The 24586-nt window shown below is 40.1% G+C and overlaps 1 protein-coding gene across 3 annotated transcripts in view; it reads right to left on the reverse strand.

Annotated features, from left to right (window-relative positions):
- Window positions 1–6862, reverse strand: part of LOC138606300 (band 4.1-like protein 1) — a 92555-nt gene extending 85693 nt beyond the window's left edge. For all 3 annotated transcript variants that reach the window (XM_069678766.1, XM_069678765.1, XM_069678764.1), the window contains exon 1: window positions 6804–6862. The gene's annotated coding sequence lies outside the window, so the exon portion shown is untranslated. The remainder of the gene's footprint in view (window positions 1–6803) is intronic.
- Between the last annotated feature and the right edge of the window lie 17724 nt (window positions 6863–24586).

Consider the following 24586-nt stretch of genomic DNA (forward strand, 5'->3'; position numbering starts at 1 on the left):
CATACTGTTACTTCATTGATTATTTAAATCTGTAGACACGCAGACAGGATCAGTCAGTATCTAATTATAATTAAATGAAATGTGTTTTCTACACATCTAAAAGGTCCCACAGTCAGTCGAGGTTACAGTGATACAGTTTGAAGTGAAATAGTTTGGAGTGTAACAGCGGCCCTCATTATAAATCCTGAGCTCCATCAGAGCTGTCTTCAGAATGTTATTTAAGATGCTAAAAGTTTATTCAGTTCTCTCTGGAGTTTCCTCTGTCCTGTCAATTTATAACAGTTTAAATCAGTTTTTAGTTTTGCTGCTTAAATGTCCCACGATATCTGCTGCAGTGACATTACTGCACACATGGAAACAATTATAACTGCTGTAAAGAGCTTCTCTAATCTTTAGTAAATAGTTGAAGAAGACATTCATACATATATACAACACAATAAAGAAATTACCTGAAAGCTGCTCAACATCATTTATAATAATTTTATATTTATATTTATATTTATAATAATTTATTGAATAATTATATATCCTAACCTCGAGGATTTGGACTCGGATAATAGGGACTCGACTCGGACTCGACTCTTCTTTGGTGACTCGGACTTGACTCAGACTTGAACACTGGGGACTGAAGACTCGACTCAGACTCGAGGGTTTGGTGATTCGATTCCGACACTGCCACCAATGAGCAAGCACTTGGCAACACTAGCAAGGAAAAATGTCCTTATAACAGGCAGAAACCTCAAGCAGAACCAGACTCATTCAACAGCCATCTGCCGCATTCGGATGGACCTTGGAAGTAGGATAGGGAGGAGGGAGACCACGTTTGAGTATTAAGTCAGCATTGAATTATTGTTTTAACTCACATCAACTGTTCATGTTATACAAGGTTTAGAAGGGAAGAAAAAAGATGCTACATTGCATGTCTGTATGCGATGCACAAGAGTACCCTGTGCAACTCAATGACACGCCGCACACCGTGACAAAGCGTTTCACAACCTGGGATGAGAATGCATTGCTGCCTGAAATATGAATTCTGCTCTACTGTGGGGGGCAACAATGAGCAGCATTATGGGTATTGTTGCACCAGATCAAAGCCAGACAACAACATGATGAGTCTCATCTTACAGAGGCAGGGGATCTGTTCAAAAAAGGGGGTGTTGAGGAGGAGGGAGGGAGACAAGTGTGGGTGTGCAAAGGAAGGGGGAAACAGAGAAAAAACAGAGAACCTGCTGACTCACTGTAATCATAAGGCCCGAGGCACGCTGAGCTGCAGCTGCTCGGGGTAAAGCTCCCTGCCTCCCCTTCACAAGGACGGAGTGATTCTTCCCATCAACTGTGAAGAGCTATCTGACTGAAGGTGGGAAACAGCATGGTGAAATTAAATTCTCTCATGGCATCAAAGAGCTTCTTTTTCTTTCCTCTCACATCAAAACGCAGACAGAATGACGCAACCTGAGGAAGGCACAAAATCGCCCATAGTTGGGTAAGTAACAACCAAACCAAAAAAAATAAATCCTGATTAAACGGACTGCAACAGGCCTGCAACTGGCTCAGGAAGAGACCATCATTACAAGGAGGAAGAGGATTTGACAACTACAAACAACTGTGGACAGTGTAGCTGAAACCCGGACACACTATTACACATCACACAGTGGAACAATATGATGTTCAAGTATGACCTGTACAAGATTTGGGAAGGCTGCAGTGGCTGCAGCGCTCTGATGAGGCTTAAATCCATTTCCAGCTTTTGTGATTGCTGTTCTTGGAGTCAGCTGCAGTAAAGTTGTGTTATCCTCTTTTTGTTATTCCAAACAAAGCTGATTAAAGAGCAAAATAGTAAGGAGAGGTGAGATTGAAGTCGAAGATTATGTCTCTGTGCACTAGAACTAACGTAATGAATTGAAGGGAATGAGCTACAATCGTTCCCCAGTATCCAACATCTAAATTAGTTGTTTTTTTGTTCACAGACAAAAAGGGTTACCCTTTATCCCTAACACGGTAGCTGGTTACTATTTGCATTCCTAGTGCATCACACTTAATGTCCTGCTCTCACACAAGCTCCAGACTATTGCTGTTAATTGTCATTGTAGGTTTGAAGGCCCAAAAATAATATTCAGGACAGCGCTACTGTGGGTAAACAAACACATTGGGTAAACAAACACAAAGCTGCAGTGCACTGTACCACTGTACTTCTAAAATTACAGCTATGGCAGCCAACAATCAATGACACAGTGCTACCTATCGGTTATCAGATAAGTATTAGTAACATGTCTTATAAACAATGTTTGATTTGTAAAAGGAGAGTAGTAAATATGGACTTTTACAGAGTTTTACATTTATCTGAGTAAGATGATGTGTAAATCGTCTATGTTCTCTGTTAGCATGTTGTCACTGACAGAACCTCCGAACTATACTGTGTATCTCAAGGAGGGACAATCCAAGATATAAAATTCTCGGATGATTTTACACATAAAAGTAATTGTACTCATCATGACGAGTACTTCTACGCTGCAAAAACAATGTTTAATGTCTTCTGTGCTCTGGAGAAGCTATCAAAGTCTGAGAAAATAATATAGTGATCATGATGTCATTTTTTTTTCTTATCTGTCTGAAAAGTCCCACAACTTTACAGTTGTGTGACAGTAAAAGACTGGAGCAGTGCTTTGAGATGTCAGTCTTGTGTAATTTGGCAAGCATTGTGTTTACTGGTACTGGCAAGAGTGTTTTAATTAAATTTGTTCCTTCCAAAATGACACGTGTATTTACCAGTGAGGAAAAAAAGGAGTCTGAGAGGGTTCTTTGTCTTGCAAATTTTTTTTAGCGGGAAAACTAAAGAAGGCAGTTATGTTGTTGATTGCATTACATCTAAGGTTATCAAAAGATACTTTTTGATCAACAAGTGTGTCAAAACATAAAATCTCTGTTACTTTAATGTTCGACAGTACCGATCTATGATCAGTTTTCAACCCAAATCTGCCAAAAGTGAGAGAGGGCGTTGGTTGATCGTCATAAATAGGAAGGGAAGAGAGCGAGCGGCGTTAATGAAAAGAAAGCTGTGAAACAGAAAAATAAGACGTAATTTCTGATTTCCAGTTACTCTCTAAACAACAAACTAGTTTGCTCACAACTCCGCACAACCTCACCATTGAGTTTGTCTGCAGCTGAAGACCCGCTTCATCCTGCCAACTGTGTGTCTGTCTGCTCCGCCCTCCTTCACCTGGAGCTTTCATTTAGCAACGACACAGAAGACTGTTCTCATCTACAGGTTGGAAAATACCGATGTTTTGTTAGTCCTTTTGGCATCTCATAAAGATCTTTTTTGTTGCTGTGGTATCAAAATAGGTATTGAGAATCTTTTTTTTTTCACTAGTATCGTATCGAAGTTTAAAATTCTGTTACATGCACTGTGTCAGCCGTGACAAGGAAAAGTGATGTCTGAAAGTACTTTGACCAAAAAGTCTTCAATAATGCGCTGTGCAAGATATGTGGTGTTAAACTATAGAAATACGAGTTTGATGCTTAACCACATGTGCTTAAAGCACAAGGAGAAGCGGGCAAAGACAGACAACAGGCATCACATCATTTGCTAGCCCTGTTAGCACACGTCGTTGTGATGATACCAGAGCGGAGAAGATTAGCCTGCTAATAACGAAAATGACTGGTGACTGGAGATATGCTCCCATTAAGTGGAGAAGGCTTCCATGAGCTGATGGGGTCTGTTGAGCCAGAGTACAAGCCACCATCACGCCGGACAACAGCTACGAGAGTGGAAAACATGTGAGTTACAAGTTACCGCTGTGACGTTTAAAAACGGAAAGCCTTAAGGTTGTTCAATGAATGCATTTGAAATTGCACTTGCTTTCCATTGTTGGCTATTTATTTACATTAATGTAAAAGTGTTGGATAGTAATGTTGTCTTACAGGCATATAGCCAACTATTTTCAGACTATTTCCATGTACAACGTATGTTTTTTTTTAACGGTAGAGAAAATATATAATTTGCGAGTACTTGATTACTCGTTCATAAGGTAATTAGATTACTCAAATATTGAGATTACTGGAAATCCCCATCCCTAGTCTTAAGAATACAGAAAAGGACTACACCATTGTCAGTGTAAAAACTTTACATAGAACTATAATCCAACTGTGCAGTGAAAAGTTGGTTTTAGGTTAATATTAAGGTTAGGATAAGGGCTAGAGTGATACATGCAGTTTTGATGGTAATGGCTAGGGTGCAGGTAAATACATGTCAACATGGGACCTCACAAGTATGCAAGTAAAAATGTTTCTGTGTACGCCTCCGTGTATTTGGCCACTTGTGTTCAGCAGGCAGGAAGAGACGTGACCACACTCACAAAGCTACAAAAACATGTCGGGTCAAAGGAAATTCAGCTGGGCCAACAGCAATGACAGTCAGGCACAGGCACACACCCCAAATACACACACACACAGTCATACGACCTGTGGCATGCCTTGGTATTATAGTTGGGAAATCAAGGTGACCCCACACAATTACGCCGCATACCATGCCTGTGCCAAGAGCCACACTTACACAAAATGAATTGTAATTCAAGTGAGATGGACTACAAAAAATATCCTTCCTCTGTGACACTGATTCTTACATAGACGCTGCAAACAGCTCTCTTTTTCCTCTGGAGAAAACAATAAAAAAAAGTTGAGTTAACTTGTAAGTGCAAGTAATGATTGTCTCCAATGAGACAGAGGAGCGGAGGGCTGCTTCAGCTTCACTAGATGCCTCATACGCGCTCATTTGAATTGCAAATGGTGGTAGGCAGCATGCCGGGCTGTGAAATCCCAGTAGCACCCTCAGGCATCTGAACTCACGCACAAACATTGGCATGCACACACTGGTAAAAAGACTATGTGCACGTATACACCGTGGTAAAAAGAAGAAAGCCGTACAGAATCTTTAAGTGTGATTCACCTCAATACTTTGTATGATCACAAAGTCATGTCAGTACTAATACGTAAACAGCAGAGGAGGTGGAGTTGCTGTTGAGACAAGGTAATGGCTCCGTGGCAGTTATGGGAAGAAGCATCAGGTGATACTCAGCAGGAGGCTGGCTGGCAGGCTGACACAGCAGGCATGGGAGTGTGTCCGATGTTAACGACATGGATGCTGTGTGACAGCGGGTCTGCTAGCAGAGGCTGACAGTATGTGAGGCCTGTAGGAGGAGTGTGACAAAGTACCAAAAGCCCACCTGTAAAGCAGCGGGGAGCAGGCCGGAGAGGAGCTGAGCCACACTTGATCTGACTTGCACAAATGCGACAACATGACAAGCCAGTAAGAAATATGATATAATAATCCATCTTCAAGGGCTTGTTTACTGGTTTTCAGCCGTATCTCTTTCTGTGAAAAATGGCTGCAACTGTTGCCAATATTTTCAATGTTTCTGTGGAGCAGTTCAGCTGTAATATCTGTTGTTCCTCCAGCACTTGCACGGCCATATTGCCTTGTTGTTGGCACAGAAGAACTACGAGGCTATTTCATGTTGGATTCCTAGCTTCCGCCTGTGCTTGAATACCAAACCAGCTACATTTCCAACAGCTTAAATGGCATCCAAAAATATGAGAAATTGACTCAGCAAGGTATTGACAGCGGTTCCTTTAGTGCAAAGCATCCTGGTACATGTAGGCAACGCCAGCAGAGCTTCGCGGGCATAATGTGGCGATAATTACTGTTAAGAGCCAGTCAAAAGAGCTGTAGGATTAACACTTCATTGTACCCCCCTGGGAATCAACCTGTAAATGACTCAGTATGATTACACAGACATAGAGACAATGTAGGTAGACATACAGTGCTGCAGAGATAAACAACCATAGAGAAAAGTCCAAGCAAAGCATCCTGAAGGTGAACACAGTGCAGAAACATTCCTCTTCCATACTTTATGTAATTCCACAAACCGTTGAAACCGGGGGGCCAAAGGTGAGGCCATTTCCATACATGAACCTGCCCAAGCATGCAGCTGAAACAGGCAGAGTGCTTCACCTCTGTAGTCAGATGTCTCCACTGCTGCACCTGTATTTACACCCTGCACACATCACTGAATAATTCTTACGCTACGAACTGCAATTAATTTAAGTTTGTTTTGAAAGCAAACTCAACCACTGTGTTTTGGGCAAACCAGAGTGTTGATGACAGGGTGTGACACTGTGTGACTATGTCAGTGTTGCATAATTAGTGATGGGTGTGTTGGAGGATTCACTGACTAAGCCAACAGCAGATCCAGTTTGCCTGACAGGCTGAGACACAAACTGAAACAAGCAGACAACCGCTGATCTCTGAGGCACTGCACAACTTTGAAGGACATGAAAAATAGAAACATGAAAATGAAGGCACTGCTGTGGGAGACAACATCATGTGTTAGCTTTCCAGGGCTGCAGGCAGCAGGGGGGGTGCCTAACTGCCTGGTTGCAGGTGGGATGTCAACACTGACTACGTGGGCCCAAACGACTACAACTCGTTTCTGCTTCATTCTCACAATGATAGTCATCCACCAGTAGAGGACGGCAAGCGGGCAAAGTCCATGCGCGTTATAAAATGATGATCTTTCAGCAGCTGCAGCTGGAATAAATGTCTTTTCACTGCAGCAGCTAAAAGCACAAAGAGAATATAGCAAAGCACCGCATTCATTGAAGAATAACGCGTAAAAGGACACGTAAAGGGGAAAGATCCCGAAAACGTTAAAGCTCGACATTCAACAAATCGTTCAATACAACCAAGCCGGGGCTTATAACGACATGAGCAAACAGGCAGGGAAAATATGAATATTTCAACATACCCTCCTGTCAGACAGATATCCTGGGGATAACCATGAATGGTGCGCACTGGGGCTAGCTCAGTCCTGCTCCTGCCGCCGCTCCGTGTTTATTCCCCGGTTTAAGGGAAAGGGAGTGTGTCGGTGTTTTGCCGGTGAAAAGCCTAATGAGAGAAGGAGGAGGAGAGAGAAAGAGGGAGGGACGCTGTCAGATGCAGAGAGGCAGGAGGGAGGAAGACACACACGTACAGTCACGCTGTGTTCAGGGGGAATGCGTAAAGCCAAACAGCGCTTGTGTTATTCCTGCTGAAATATCCGCCTCTGTCAACAAGTATTCACATCTAAATAAACATGCGGAAGTATGCCAACAAGGTGACATAATCCCACATTGTTTCCACTGCAGCCGCATTCATGAAACCTGTGTCTCAGTGATTCTGACAGGAAAGAATGAGGCAACCAAATGAGAGACGGTCTACATTATAAGAGTGTGTTTAGTTTGTTAGTGAACAAGTGAGGATGTTTGTTTTAGCGAACAAGTAAAGATGTTCCATTTTCCCGCAGATTCCCTCTCCTGCTTTTAATAAAATATTTAAAGCCCCAGCAGCACATCAGAGGAGTTGCTGGTATTTCTTGCAGTGTCGTCAGGATGGCGCAATCTCTCTGATTTCATCACTTAGTCCACTGCTAACAACACACAGGCGTAACTCCTCACCTTTGCATACAGAGATGGAATTAGTGAGCACAAAGGGCAGCGCGCCCACTCTTTAAAAGAAATAATGGGAACTCGGCCGTGAAAAGCAGTAATGCGGAGTTATCACTTCCCCATTGTGAGTGGGAAATTGACAAGGTATTAATTTGAAAGCTGGGCTGATATTCATATAATACATCACTGATGAGGAGAGCTGCTGATTTGATTAATCATTGTCAGCCAATTGCAAGGCTAAAAAGCTGTTTCTTCAGAGAGATTGTTAATATACTAGATCAATACACCGATATTATCACAAGCCAATATAGAAACTTACTTTTACCTTCTGAGCACCGAATAACAGACAAAGTTGGAGGCTAGCCGGTAAACACTCTATTAAGAGGATAACATGGTCCCTGCCATGTTTACTGCTCTTTATAAAGTCTGATCTACTGTATGTTGAAATGAAAGCAAAAACCAACATAAAGCGACCAAGAAAGCATCTTGGTAGCCTCGTGGCTACAGAGCTAAGCCATAGCTTATGATTTACATAAGTCTTTTTTACTTAAGTCTTTTTTTACTCATCAAACGATTCAGTGAACTATCTCACTCTCTATGAAGGCATCTGCATTGTTGTTGTTTGTCCTTTAATTTGTAACCAATGTGTATATTTAGGTTTTATTCACAGCAGGGTTTGCATCACCGGGTTTTCCATGACAGAGTTGCATAGATGAAATGGTGTTTGAGCCTTAAAGTCCAAGAGAAGAAAAGTGTCATTTAAACTGAGAAATCCAGATTTCAAATCTCAACATGAAAACATGGCTACTGTACATGGCATAACGCTGACTGTCTGCTTTACAGCTGTCAAGGGAAACAAGTGTTTGCCTTAGAATTTGAAACCTGGGTTGTAAAAGCACTTCTGCCTCAAGGACAGGCAAGCAAGAATTCAAAAGCATGCGTGTTTAAGTGACTGTATTCCTGTTTGCTCTGGTCATTTGTTAAAGGCAGTAGATCTGTATGCAGGATGCACCATGGAAATATAAGCCATACTTGGAAAAAAGTACTTTATTGATTGATCCATTCCTTTAAGCTCTTCTTATTACACATAAGATTGTTTAAACAGCAGATGGACAAATCAATCTTAACTCATTTCAAACAAGTCTGTTTAATGATGAAGCAGGGAATAATAGGTGACTCTTCAAAAGAGCACAAATGAGAAACTGGACTTGTAAAAAGACATTGATCAGGGAATTGGAAACAAACACATGGATATCAAATATTTTGGGCGGCTGTGGCTCAGTCGTAGAGTTGGTCGTCTGTCAATTGAAAGGTTGGAGGTTCAATCCCCCGCTCCCTCAGACTACATGTCGAAATGTCTTTGGGCAAGAAACTGAACCCCAAATCCTGGTGGCATAGCCATCAGGTATGAATGTGATTACTTTTTGACAGTTGGGCACTTTATGTAGCAGCCTCTGTCATCCGTGTATGAATGTGTGTGTGAATGGGTGAATGTGACATGTAGTGTAAAAGCAGCTTTGAGTGGTCGCAAAGACTAGAAAAGCGCTATGTAAGTACAGTCCATCTACTTAAATACATGCACAGAGCGAATGCATATTCATGGTCAATCACACATTAGCATGTAAACAAACTGATGCCTGTTGCTAGTCCGCTGGTCACAGCTTACTTATCCAAACCGGCTGAGTAAGCACAGACACATGAGTCAGCACTGCGGTTTGTGTTCTGACAGCAAGTTTAACATTACTGTACAGGTAGATCCTGGATGCTGTTGTACTTACTCAGATACTTACTTACAGATGTACGTCACTTTGGACAAAAGGGTATGCTAAATAAAATTGTAACATTGTATCACTGAAATGTGAGGTTGTGATGATTCTGTAATATAATGTCCACTTTCCTCTGGGGGTCATGATGTATGGTGACGCTGTCAAACTGTTCTCTTTCCTCGAATACTGTGTAGTATAAGGTAAACATTGCACTTAGAGATATTTTACATTGTTGGTTTGATGTTACACTTCCATGTCTAGATCTTTGCATTTACTGTTACTTTTCCTGTATAAAGTCATAAAAAAATCTCCCTCAGTTATCACTTTTCTCAACTAATCCTGTGTCTGTACATGCAGAGTCCCTCAGACTGTATTTTCTAATTATTACCTTTGTCAGGCTTGAAAAGATTCATGTTTGTACGCACAACAACCTCAATTGGTTGTGGTTATTCATGATTGCAGTGATTCTTTATATACAGTCTGTACTTATTATTATGAGATGACTGATTCTCCCACTTCTCCAACAAAGCAGAGTTGAATCTTACTCAGTTGTCCCTCCAGACTCACTCAAGATGGTGTTAAGATAAGAAAATGGAAAGAGGCAGGGAGGGTTCTGTTCCCCTCCCACACACCACCAACCACACCAGAAGATCTACACAGTTCACTTTTCCAGCTATTCTGCTGTGTATGGGACTTTTCTTGGCCTCAACCTGGCACTGGTGGGTAGACCTCAGTCAACCAGCCTGCAGGTGTGTGTGTGTGTGTGTGTGTTTGACCGCTGGCCAGGCTGAGCCTCATACAAACACACAGAGCAAAGAGAACAGAGGATCACTCGGTGAGTCAGGACTGACTTTAAATGATGTGTTTACGAACAGCCACAGAAAAATTACACCTTTTATAAACACCAGGAAGACTTTAGGCACACACTGAAAACACGTTACATCAACGTCTACTCTGATCCAGTCTCTTCTAACGTTATATTATTTTTTCTTTATTTTAAGATTTTTTATTTGTGTGAATTAATTTCTTTCTGTGTAATTGTCTTCAAACTGCCTTACCTCAAATTGCCCCGCACATTTAGTGACATAAAAAGTCTTTCAAATTGAATGTAATTGAACTGAAAAAAAGAAGCAATCCTGCCAAAAAGTGATTTAATCACTGTACCTTACCTTGATCAGATTAAGATAACTTAACAACCTCAATACAAGCATTCTTTTTTTAAAGCCAATGTTTATACACTAAGTAATTAAACTAATAAGACCAATGAAGATAACATTAAAAACGATGCAACCCATATATGGGAGCGTGAATGGTTAGGCTACATTGTATGCAGCATAACAGCATTTTTGCTTGTTACATTGACCTTTGTTGCATGTTATTACCCCCTTTCTTTCAAAAATAATAAACATAGAAATAAAAAAAAACATTTGAATGTAGAAAAAATATACCCATTGCACCACACATTAAATTATAAATTGGGCGGCTCTGGCTCTGGAGTCGGTAGTCTTTCAATGGGAAGGTTGGAGGTTCGATCCCCAACTCCCTCAGGCTACATGTCGAAGTGTCCTTGGGCAAGATACTGAACCCCAAATCCTAGTGGCATAGCCAGCGGGTATGAATGTGATAACTGATTGCCATCTGTGTATGAATGTGTGTGTGAATAGGTGAATGTAGTGTAAACGCAGCTTTTGGTGGTTGCAAAGACTAGAAAAGCGCTATATAAGTACAGACCATTTACTATTTACCATAAAACAAACAGGTCCTCTGTGAATGGCTGCGACCACTCAAGATAGGCAGCAGAAAAGGCCACTAAAAGCCATGAAATACTATTCTGTGACCTTAGACCAAATACATCATTTAACTGCTGCTGTTTAAGATCTTCACATAATACAGAACAATTGGATTTTATAACTATTCAGTCTAACTATTCAGACCATTTACAAACTCTAAATGGTCTAAACTGAAGGCAGGAGTGACTGGGCCTGAAACAGATTTTTCAGCCTGCCGTTGAGTTGCTTGTTACCATCAGAACTGAATTTGTTTGTTTCTCAATACACACAAAGAGTCGGTGTTCCTGTTTAACTTTATTCTTGTCATTAATGAAAAGTATCTAATACAGAATTACACCATGATGAAAGATCACTGAAACTCTCATAAGGTGAATTATTTGGTGATCATCAATAGGCAAGGAGGCACACCACACGCTTAACTACATTTAAATGATGCAGCAGTGTAAACTAGTTGTCTATTTACGACTCAAAGGAAGCAGGAGGAAGACTTTTTTTTTGGCTCCAAGCAAACCAATTGGCAGACCAGTGGAAGCACTGCAGACAACTAAAACAGCTGAAACCACACAAATCCTGGTCACACATCATCTACCTTTAATCCATCTCCCTCTGCACAGCTCTGGGGCAGATGGGGTTTGCTGCTCCCCAAAATAAAAGCTGATAGATAATCCATGGAAGATCTTTCAGACACGCTTTTAGAGTTCTACTCAATTCAGCTATTAAACACAAGTCGCTAATCAAAGACAGGATAAATACTCGATGTGAGGCCATGATGCTGCATGTTTCATTGAATATGCTGCTCAGAGAGTTCAGAACATCATAATTATTTCATTTACTTCTTCTGCTTCCTCACCTGCACAGTTTTCCTTCCCAAGGCACACTCAGTGGAAGGCAGGGAAACTCAAGTCGGTAGTCGGCTATGTTTAACACAAAGAGACAGATGCTCACATTCATACTGAAGGGCACTGTAGAATCTTCAGTCTGACTTAGAAGAGGATCTAAAATAAACAGTCTGAACTTGAAATTAACTTTGAAGGTTGTGTAAACTGAAAGAGTTTGCACAACAGCTGGAGTTCAAAGTGGAGTGGCAAAGTGGATAACTCATACTAGAAATATCTTTAAAACTTCTTTCTAAATTTATGGAATATGCTTCTGGTGCTGTGTGATAGAAAAGGCTTTAAGACACATAATAAATGTAAAATAATAATGTGTTTTGGAGTCCAACTTTTCTCTCTATTGCGCTTTAATGTATGAGTCTAGCCATTTTATTAAAACGAATCATTGTTCAGGTACTCCTCTATCCAACAGCTGAGACTTTTGCTTTTCAGTTGGTGTAACTTGAATCCTTCCAAAAGACCATGACTTAAAAAATGTCTTTAAAAGAATGTCGTGACATTTCCTGACAACAGGCGAGGGCATGCATTAACCCATTAGATCAACTGATCAATGTTGCAAATAGGGTTGAGCAATGTGGAAATAAATATAATCAGAATCATCTTTTTCGATATTGATAAATACGATGTGATTTTAGGATGCTGCCAGTTTGAACAGTATCCTGATAATGAGGGTAGCCTGAATAAACCAGATGAAAACAGCATGAAGATAAATGTGTAAAGACACTGTAAGTGTAATACTATAACACAAGATAAAGTAATTTCAGGTTTAATGTCTGTGTTTTTCCAACGATTATCTGGGGACAAAGCATGCGAATGGCTAAAAGTCAAGCTGCTGCTAACTAGCTATTAGCTCTACCTTTGTCTTGGTGCTGAATTTGTGTTTTAATAATTTATTTCAATCAATTATTTCACGATTTGTCCGTTCATTTTGTATTTTACAGAATTTATTTATGTCATTATTTATTTCATGATGCCTCTTATTGATGAAGAATTGAATGCTTTGGGATTCCATACACTTGGAGGCTCCAGTGAAGCCAGCCTGGGAGCTATGTTACATGTTGCTCCCTCCCCATTCTCTATTACTAAATGAGGCTATTTGTTGAAGCTAAGATGAAATAAAATTAAAATGGATAAGCTTTCAAATTTCACTTTCTCATGTAGCCATCTCTTTCTCATTCTACTCAAAGGCCAATTTTATTCACTTACTATCAGGTGTCTAGATCACCAGGAATCAAATCTCGGTGCTTCCTGCTGTTCACCTTCCTAAATGCCTGAAGTAGCAGCATCCCCTCAGCTAATGAACTCCATTTGAAGTATAACTATTTGGTTATGCAAAATACCCATAAAATAGCTGTTTTGCTCTGCAACTTGGAAAATCTCCCATTTTTCATTATTCTCGCTGCTACCATTAAGTGCTTAGTCTGTTTATGTAAAACAGTCACATCCCATTCAATTTTCCTCCCTATGACAAAACCTAGCGTGCCATGAAATGATAAAATGGGCCGTCCAAGTGATTTACAGTGTTTTTGAAAAGGCTCAGAGGAAAGCAGCATCCTGTCTCTTCAATAGCTCATCCCCTTTCACCCCCCTCTGCTATCTGTTGGCCAGGACACGGCCTTTTCCTTCTCCTCATTTATTCCACCGCACCACATGACCTTTCTGTGGCAGTGGAAGCTACAGTGACTAGGACACAAGTTGAAAGGTCAAAGCTCAAGTGCAGTCTCTTAGATGTTAAAGACGGAACGATTAACCAAATATGGGACTAATTTTCAGAGTTTGAGGAAGCAGAAAATATAATTAATAACAAAATAATTGATGGCACAACCTCAAAAAATTTGATTTATTCAGCTCTTCAATTGAAACATATGATCCTCTGTATTTTTATAGACAAATAAAACATTTAACAGTCTTAAACAGGACACATTTTTAGAATTCAACATAATGTTTATGTAAATTAATTATCGGCCTGGCTTTTTCCCTCCCTGCTCATTAACCAGACAACAAACTGAGATGCCCAAGTGTTGATTTTTCATATTTATTCTTGGAGCTAAACTTGCAGCATTGTTATTTTTGTGCCATCTGTAGCCTCACACTACATGTATCTGTGCTGCACCGGGGGTCAGAGGGGAACCGCCTGTCATGCTCCACCAGGCATGTGCGTCTGGACAGGTTCGATGATTGCAGACAGCAGCACAGCTCCTGCGCAACTGCACAGGAAACCAGCCTTGGCATCCTGAACTTCATGACCCCTGCCCACATATGGTTATCACAACACTAACAACAACAGCCCACAGACCTCAACAACATCTTCACTCTCCAGGGACATAAAGAGGCGCTAAATAATAATCTTGGCAATAAGCCACATGTATGAGAGGTAGAGGATAGTTTGAACAAAAAAGCTAACACATAACGCACTTTTCCACATATTCATATGAAAACAAACCCATTAAAAGAAGACTTCCATCCAACAGAAACATGGGCATGCAGAAACATGATGGACGAAACAAACTATAAAAAGCAACACAGCAATAGGTATGAAATTTAAGCATGACACACTTTAAAAACACTAAAAGCTCAAACTTTCAATTTTTATGGCATTCATTTCCCAGAAAATCATTATAACAGCAAAGACTGCCGGGTTTATGTTGCATCAAATACTGAAAGTTGTGTTGCATATTTACTGATCGTATATGCAGTATGACCCCTCATACAATTTAATATTTCACCTAGAATATTTAATCAAAAGGCTCCACATCATGTGATAATCTGTTTCAAATTATAGCCCCTGTACACTGAAAGAAGTTATTAAAATCGATGATTAAAACAGTTGGCGAAGAATTTTATCATCGATTAGTTGGGTCACGGCATGCGCTGTGAAAACGTTAATGGGGGGCAGCCAGCCAATGTTGCGGCTTGTGTAGCTCATGTGATGAATTACGGGAAGTTACCACATCTCTGGTCTTCTTTGGGATTATTTTTCAAGAATCAGGCTGTGTTCGAAAAGCCGTACTATGTACTACATACTTCATACTATATACTACATGCTACTGCATACTGCATTCGGCGGTAGTATGTAGAATGGAGGAGCTTTTCAAATTCATTTTGCAGTATGCTACGCCAGGCGGAAGTAAACAATAAACACCACTTCTTTTGCTATTGTGCCCCGTTCTGCTGGAATGCTGCTGCTGTCCGTCATTTCAACTGCCGCTGTAGAGTCCCAGCGCTTTGCATTGTGGGAGGTAGACTGGTCTACGAATCAGTACGACATCCGGGTATTTTTTGGCATTCTGCACATTTTGCTTTTGTTTGCATACTGCATACTACATTTTGGCCAAATCAGTATGTACTGCTAGTATAGTATGGCATTTCGAACACAGCATCAGTTTGTTGTACAGTGCTGATGGTGTGTCCACCTCGGGTAGATTAGTGTTCATTTATAAGGACAAACGCACAATTTCTAACGTTTATTTAAAAACAACCATTACGGACTGTAATGCCGTCTATTTCTCTCCTCTCCGTTTTGTGATGGGCCCATAGCTGGGCTGCTGATAAAGCAGCGGAGGACAGTATACCGCATAGCAAAGCTGTTAAAAAGGGAACGCTAAAGCTAATTTAACACTAACCCTTGATAAAGCTAGTGCCTGGCTTTATTAAAGCATCACAAAATGGAGAAAAAACTGACTGAACGTGTTTCGGTCCATCACATTGTGTTTAAATGAACTTGTAATCGGGTGTTTGTCCATCAGAACGGACACAAATCTCCCGCTAATTAGATGCAATTCGGTTGCACAGACACTGGAGAATAACATTATGGAGATTTTGAATATTTCATGCCATTTGTCAGAGATAGATTAAAGTGAATCTTTTATTAATTCACAACAGAAACTTGAGCAATATCTGATTAAATATATAATGGTTAGTTACATTTCCCTATTATACTCATGGCTGCATCCCCAATGTTCATTTTTATTGTAGTGGCCTTGTCTGTACTTTCCTTTTTCATGTAAAATTAAGTAAATCAAGTAAATAAACAAGATATTGAGTTACATAATTGATATATTAACATTGCATTGTCCAAGAAAACAAGATATAATATATTTTGTGTTTTGAATATAATGCTAATACTAAAATTGAGCTTTTTTTCTTTTTATCCGATTAATAATTGATTAATTGTAGAAATGATTGACAGATTAATCAATTATCAAAATAGTTGTCAGTTGCAGCCTTAAAGCAAACCGGTTTGCATTATCTTTGTGAAGTCATAATAGATCATGCAAACCATCGCTGGGAGAGAGTGCAAGCATCAAACACCTGTTTCAGCGTGCCTTCCTTTGCTGATTTTGATAGAGAATCATTCCTAAAAAGTCCATGGGAATACAGTAGAATATTCATGTTTACAAAGATTTTATCTACATGCTCACATTGTTTTAAAGCCAAGGCTCCTGCTGGTGAAATGTAAATGCATAACAACTCGCAACTAGTTAAAACTATTTTATTTATTTATTAAAAATTGATATAATAAAGTGGCTTCTTTGTTATATAAATTTATAATTGACTTGCAAGTTGGATGGCACGGATGGCAAGTTTAAACAGTTTGTGTCCGGGGTGTGATGGGTCCGCATTGATGTTACCTGCCTGTTTCCTGACCGTGGACCAGTATAAGTCCTGAATGGAGGGCAGGTCTGTTCCGATAATCCTCTCTGCAGACCTAATTGTCTGTTGTAGTCTGTTTCTGTCCTGTTTGGTGGCAGATTCAAACCCAACAGTGATGGAAGTGCAGAAGTATTTGATCTGCATCTTCTGGGGCAGGTTGAACTTCCTGAGCTGGCGCAGGAAGTATATCCTCTGCTGGGCCATTTTCCTGACAGTGTCTATGTGGGAGGTCAATTTCAGGTCCCAGGAGATCTACTGGTCCACAGTAGACACTGTGCTGTTGAGTATTGGGGAGGGAGCTTCTCTTAGTCCAATGTCATCTACACAGTCTTGAGCAGGTTGAGCTCCAGATGGTTCTGACTGCACCAGAGAACTAGCTGTTCCACCTCCCATCTGTAAGCAAACTCATCACCATCCCGGATAAGGCCAATCCATTGTGTCGTCAGCAAATTCCATGAGTTTAACAGAGGGGTCCCCTGAGGTGCAGAAGAAGAAAATGGATACAGAGCATTGCAGGAGGAAAAGTGTACACAGATTCAGCATTAAGTTGCGGGGGTATAAGTGTCTGACAGTAAAGTCAGAAAATTTAGATTTTTTAATTCAGAGTGATATATACACACCTAGGTTGGCCAAGCACTCAGTATGTATGGTGAGTGTAGGGAATAAACTCACAGCATAACAATAATTAATATATTGACTTACAAAGTCTCTGTGTGCTATGCCACTTTTATAAATTAGGGCCTAGTCCTATCACAAGACAGTCATGCCCTGCCCCCTGAGGGTCTGCAGTGTGTCAAATCAGCCAGCTATAAATGGAACACTAGTATTGTAATTGTAATATTGTCGGTAGCCCTGGTCATAATGCAGCCCTTGTCATAAGCAGTATTCCCCACCACTTTCATAAACACAAGCTTAAAACCCTACCCTCTGACATAGTATAACCCACAGTCCACAATTAATAGAATTTAGGCACCCCCCTCCGGTAACGTACTAGTTACGCCTCCTTCACAAATTAAAAAACCTCAGGTCACATCCTGTGTCAAAGTATGAGCCTCACCCCTTCACAGACAACTGACTCCTTTCCACGGCCTGAGACAAAGTATAATCCACAGCCTTTTCACAAGTCACAAACGTCAGGCCCTGCCCCCTTTTCAAAGTATAAATCATGCCTTCTAAGCTTTTCAACTGGACTTGGTTAAAGTTATTGAAAATGTTTAATATCCTATCCAAAGGGCTTCTTCAGTTCTTCAGAACCTCTCATCCGAAAGGCTTCTTCAGTTGTTCAGAACCTCTCATTCGAAAGGCTTCTTCAGTTCTTCAGAACCCCTTATCCAAAAGGCTTCTTCAGTTCTTCAGAACCTCTCATCCGAAAGGCTTCTTCAGTTCTGAGAGGTGAAACGTCTTCAAGAACTTCAACCAAGTCCAGTTGCCTTTTGAATTAAGCTTAGAATTACCATGACCTGGATGACTGAGAACCATCACAGACATATAAGTTATGTCCCTTCAAAACAATTTAAGCCTTCAGACTATGCCCTATGAAAAACGATTAGCCGCACCCCTTCACAAACACATCCTTCAGGCCCCGCACTGTGACAAATTATAAACGATGCCCTTCACAAATCATTGCCTTAAGGCAACATCCTATGACAAAATATAAGCCACACCCCTTCAATATCATAATGTAAAGCCCCGCCTTTTACATAGTACAAACCAAGCCCCCTCCACAAATCCCAGCATCAGACCACACCCAGTGATGAGGATAAGCCATGTCCGTTCACAAATCACATTGTTCAGGCCCCATCCCGTCACAATGTATAAGCCACACCTCTTCAGAAATTCCAAACTTGAAGCCCTGCCCTTAAAAATGGATAAACCACTCCGCCTTTGTAAATATCAGGCCATGCCCCGTGACAAAGTGTAAGCCACTGCACATTCCATGAACACACATTTTCTGTTACAATGTGTTAGCACCACCCCTGTCATAAATCCAAAACCACGCCCCCTCACAAACTTTTTGCCTAGGCCTGAATCAGGGTCACATCCCTATTACAAGTTATAAGTCTGTCTGGCTGTCATGATTTTTCTGATTGTGTGTGAGCTCAGCTGAGAGATTGTGTCCTGTCTGGGAGTTGAGAGGCATCTTAACTATTTATCCGCTATTGAGTGTTTTTTCCCCTTCATTGGAAAAGAAAGTAGAAAATGCTCAACAGGAAAGATTATTTAGTTGGAATGATCTCAGACAAATCTTAACAATGATTTTTGTTGTTGTCCTGCTCTGATTATAAAACTAAGAATAGCTTTTGATGACATCTAGGGTTTCCAGTCTATTTCACTTCCAAGAGAGAAATAGGATTTAAACGAGAATCTCGTATCTTAGATGGGACTAGAGTCAACTAAAGAGGCCTTATTGTGTGCAATTGAGCATGAAGCCTTGTGGTCTTAAGAAACCCCCTGGCCTGGTCTGCCGCCTATTCCAAAAACATTGGAACAGACTTAAGGGATCAGTGAACTTTTGAACACATGATCAACGGATAAAACAACTGTAGAAACACTCGATACAAAAACAAAACATCTCCCAGCCTGCTTGTGCTGCTTCACTGGGCTCATGTAGCAGTCTTTGTAGAAACAGAGAGCAGTACATCAAACCTGGGATCTGAAACACTCATCTCTTATTGACCAAACTCTACTAAGTCTCCTCTCAAAAATCATCTATTACACCTCACATAACAATTAATTAGATTTTAAAACACCTTGCTCATACTTTGAGTTTATTTATAACATTGCATTGCAGTGGAAGATGTTTTTAGTGCAGTCATCTATGAAAATAATTTTACAGCTTGCAGTGTTTTGGGCACAGAGGGAGGACTAACAGTGTATGGAGCAGCAGAGGGCATGGATGAGTGCCCGAGTCCCACAGCTGCATGGCGCTGGGGCACAGACAGCCCTTCTCTCTGGGGCACATTGCTCCTTTTATGCCCAACACACTGAACCATTGATCTGCGTATCCGTCATCTCCGCTGCCCCAACACAGCTCAGGTCAGCACAGACTCCAGCAGGGCTCAGTGAACACAATATCTGAGAACATCTCCAATGCAAACATCCATTTGCTTAATGCCTGTCAAAGCACGAGTTGTTGAAGAGGTGGAAGTTCAAAATATTATCACTCTGCTCTAGTTTCCTCTTGGTGTCACTGACAGAACTACCGTACCAGACAGTGGGAGATGGTGTGAGGGTGCTCTCTGCAATGAAGAACTAGAAACAATATACATACAATAATAAAAGGACATCATTAATTACACTACTATTATTGTGAGGTCTGGACCAATCAGAACAGGCAATTTTACCTTACTGAGGCTGGAAAACCAGTACATGTTACGTGTTACATTGGTTGCTCAGCAGAAGATGACTACATGCGGGATGTAGGTTCAGTTGACAGGACAGAAGGGCTAAAAAGTGAAGGACAAGAACTCTACTTTCTCTTTCTCTTGGTAAAAATCTGTCTATCTCTCCCAGTGTCGACCCCTCACGTCCCGGATATCAATTTAAACAAATACAAATCCAGCCAAATCATCAAACAGAGGGTATTTTCTTACATAGAATTAAAAACAACAGTGTTCTAAATAAATGGATGGTCTGCACAACCCATAGCAAATATCAAACAGGATAGCAGGATTTGAGCAGTAGGCAGTACACGTGTGTGTGTCACTTTAAAAAAGTAGAAATTGTCAGCGGGTGAACAATGAGCTATCTTAGTATTCTGTATGTTTAAGAATAAGATGTTAAGCAAATCCACCAGTTGAAAACCATCAAATGAATGCAAAGAGTTCTCAGTTCTATGCAATTAACATCCCCAGCCAAAATGACTTGAGCCACCCAAATTTGAAATTATGGTACATCCAGCTTGAGAGTAAAAGCTAACAGGGATTACTCTTACAAATGTTTAGCTCATTTTTTTAAACTTTATTCAGGTTCAGTAAGAACATTTTACATTGTGGCATAATGGAAAAGAAAAGAACAAGAACCATAGGTCCCATTAATTATATTAATAATCGGAGGCTTTGTTTCGGAGAGCATTTTTCAAGCTTGATTTTCTGCCCCCTAGGGACTAATGATCTGTTAATGCACATTCAAATGAAGTCATACTACTCTACAGAAGAATGATTTATTTCCTTTTTAAAAAGTAACACATCAGTCGGCGTTGGTGTGTCAATATGTGTCTCATCAGGCTTTATGTGTACCATACATCTTCTCATATGCACTGACCCACATATCCACTCCCAAAACACCCACTGAACACTCTCTGTATTTAATTATTACAAGATACACTGAGTGAACATAATGTGGAGCCTTGTAGCCAGAAAGTGGGTTTAAATGTGAGGATTAATAATACAGTTGTACAGAAAATCCATGTTAATTGATGTTTGCATAACTGTATATACTTCTACACATAAGCTGTAAACTCTAGTAGTTGTTCAATTCTTTTGGGGGCAGGGTTATTCAAAACTGTTTCTGATTGGGAAAAAATAATCCATCCACCAGACTCTTTTTAATCTATGTTTTCTTTCTCTTTGTGGTCAGATATCACTCTGCTGACCCACAGTCGTCGGATTGATATTCTCTGCACTTGTCCACTTGCTATAGCACTGACCACTTTACAACCTCAGTGGGAGGAACCAATCAATACGAGGCTGAGGCTCTTTCATTGTTCTGCAAAGAAACTTTCTTATTCCACTATTGGTGATGTCCACAATGTCCTTGACTAATATGAGTGTTTCGAATTAGTAAGCCTTAAGCCTTTAGCTCATCACCTGAAATTTTATTCTGATTTATACAGTGTGTGATGTGTTTTAAAATGATGAAACTGAGATCTAACCACATCTGGTTAGCTCGGAATTAAAATATGCTGAGAAAATTTGTCCTAGTTTCATGGTAATCTGAAATTAAAACAATCACAATGATAACATATTAACTGACCTACATAGTGCAAGAACATAATATGCATGAGTTTGCATTTAAGATATATAATTTACATATGTGCATGTAAAAATACGCTACATTCAGCATTAATATTCTTGTTCATCCTGTGCCACGGTACGCAGATTGGCAGTTTTGGTAACACTTGAGTGACCCCCTGGCTTTACTTCTTGCGCCGCAATAAGGTTGAAATATTGTGTGAAATGTCTCAACAACTGGATATGTTTCCATAAAATCTGGTGTTTACTCAAAGGGGGGAAAAAATTGATTTAATTATTATTATGTGTTAATGAATCTATAAACACCTGAAAATACGAACTGTTGTGTTCTGGTAACTTAAGAATGAGCCCTTAATATCTACAGAAGTGGGTTCAATTCTATTGATGCTCCCATGTTGTATCGTCATGTTTCTCTGGTACAGTAGACAGTAGAGGGTCTCACACTTATTCTGGGACTTTTGTGGCCACCACATTTTCTCCTGTACACTTGAAACGGGTGGGTGAGGGGGAGGGGATATAAGTTGATTGCAATCAGCCTTACCGCTACATGCCACTACATCTTACACACAGCTCCTTTAACTTCGAGCTTCGAGCACCATCATTAGAGCACATTTCCATTTACAGAATGTTTGAATATGTACAGTCAGAGATAGGAACGCTGCAACACAAACAGGAAATGCAGATTACAAATATGACTCCAAAGCCTGTTTTTACACTTAGGCTGTATATAAGAAGTGTATGTAATCTCTGGGCCTTAAAAGCCCTTAAAACTGCCTTCTTTGTAAAGGCCAGCAGCAGGAGACTCCACCTGTTGCAGTTACTTCTATAAGAAGATGACAATTCCTTCTCACTTGATTTATAACCGCACAAAAATGTTCCAAATTCAATCATTATTTCAGTTATACATTTTAAGTCATTTTCAATACAGCATGATGATCCCATTTAGAGTAAAACAGCTGATTAAGCAGGGAAGCAGGGTTTGCTTTAGGTCGTAGCTACCTTGTGATAGAAGAAAAGATTTTCTCTTTTTTTTCCTGCTGCAAGTGAAATGAGGTGTACAATGTCCTTGAGGCTTTTCCACCCTCAAGGAAGGAGTAATGAGTTTACCCACAGTGTGACCACAGGGTGCCCAGGCCATCTGAGCCATCCATTATGTTACTGCCAGCACATTTCCCTTGTCTTGTGCCCTTGGTTTACCTCTAAGATACATGAGTTCATGGAAATCTCTGTTGTCAATATTAACTTTTATTTATACCCCAAAATGTACTGCAGGTTTGGAAGCACACCACAGTGGAAACAGCCGCTTACTCAATGCTGTAAAGTTAGTGTATCTATTTGAATATATTGATTTCTGTGACTATTAACGCAAACAAGCAGGTTAGTAAGGAGTCTGCATTTGCATCCAGTCTCTACTCAGCCATATGTTATGTATAGGACTATATATTAGTATAAACAAATGATCACTCACTGGGCCTATAATACAGCTCTGTTTTTCTCTATTCGGTGTGCCCAGCAGCTCTCGATTTAACACTTCAATGATATCACATTAATATGTTTGATTATATGCATATATATGCATGATTCGCATATATCATATGATTATTAGCTTAAAGGTGAAAAGGCTTGTGTGCTTTTTTGGGGTAACTGAAAGAAAGGAAACTGTATGGAGACCAAAGTGTTCATAATTAAGTAAATTGACAAATGACATTCTGAAATAAATATTTATATAAATGAATAAATACAAGCCATGTAATAGAACCATGACATGTAAATGAACCAATAGAATTAAAAACTCATTAACTCATGATATTTCATCACATTCTCCACAAATCCAGTTATGTAAATGTACGACAATGATAAAGAAGTTCTACTTTATTTGCAGGTTTTAATGTCCTCTGAGGAAGTGAAAACAGTATTGTAAAGCACTCATTGCACAAGCAATCAAAATGAAAAAGATATTTGTGTGGAGGCCCTGAGGGACACAAGGCCGAAATGTAGCGGAGGTTTCTCAGCAGATCTTAGATCAGTAGACAGCAGTTGTGATGCTTTTCACAAATAGCACACTGATTCAGAAACAGTGTGATAGCAAAGCTGCCCTCTTCTGCTCAGTCAAACATCGGAACTGTTGTAGTTTAGCTGCCATTCAAACATGTTTGTACTCTTGGATTCTATCTTGACACTACTTGATGCCATACTGCCTTTAGCCTCATGGGGGCAGGATTGCGCTATCAGTTAAAAATGAATGTGCATGTGTTCTGGTAACTTTTGTGCCCTGGAGACAGCAACAGAGCACGGGGATAAAACTGCGCTGTGTTTATTCAAAAAGTACATCAAATACTCCTCAATTGTTTCTTGTTTTCTCTTTTATTGAAGGTCGTGACAAATGAATTAAGTCATCCTAAAAAGGAAATGTTCATTGTATTACAATTTCAATATTTGTAATATTCAATTTCTCCATTTAGAGCAGCAAAAAAAATTATAATAATGGAGAACCTTTGTGTCTCTTTGTTCCATTCAATCCCTAAATGTTTCATGAAGTAATGTGACAGTGATCAAAAATGTATTAATCAAAAATTGCATAATGCTATCCCATACAAAGGCCGGCTAATAAGGATAAGACTACAATGACTCTGTTCACTTACTTTCAACATTCAGGATTCTAGTGACCTGAGGGTATGGAGTTCTTCCTGAGCCTCTTGGTGGTTGCTTAAAAAAATGCCGTTATCTGTTCGGTTGGGATCCTTGTAGATTTTCTGCCTGGTGTAAATGTGCTTTGTATGTTCAGCTGAAGGAATCACTCTTTGCAGGGCCTTGGTAGTCTTTACTGTCCATTTGTCCGTGTTGGGGTCTATTCTTTAGGACACCATTATGAGCAGTTAGAGGGATTTTAAAGCTGATATTGATGATGACTTCATTGGCATCTGTTCGACCAATCAGCAATAACCAATGGAGCAATAACTGTACATACCCGTGGTTCCTCTTGCACTTTTAAAGTAAGTACTCTGAAGTAGAGGCTCCAACAGTCTCTC

The sequence above is a fragment of the Semicossyphus pulcher genome, unplaced genomic scaffold, assembly GCF_022749685.1.
Source record: "Semicossyphus pulcher isolate SPU_LCO1_2020_fin unplaced genomic scaffold, fSemPul1.0.p SCAF_3, whole genome shotgun sequence".
Taxonomy (NCBI): domain Eukaryota; kingdom Metazoa; phylum Chordata; class Actinopteri; order Labriformes; family Labridae; genus Semicossyphus; species Semicossyphus pulcher.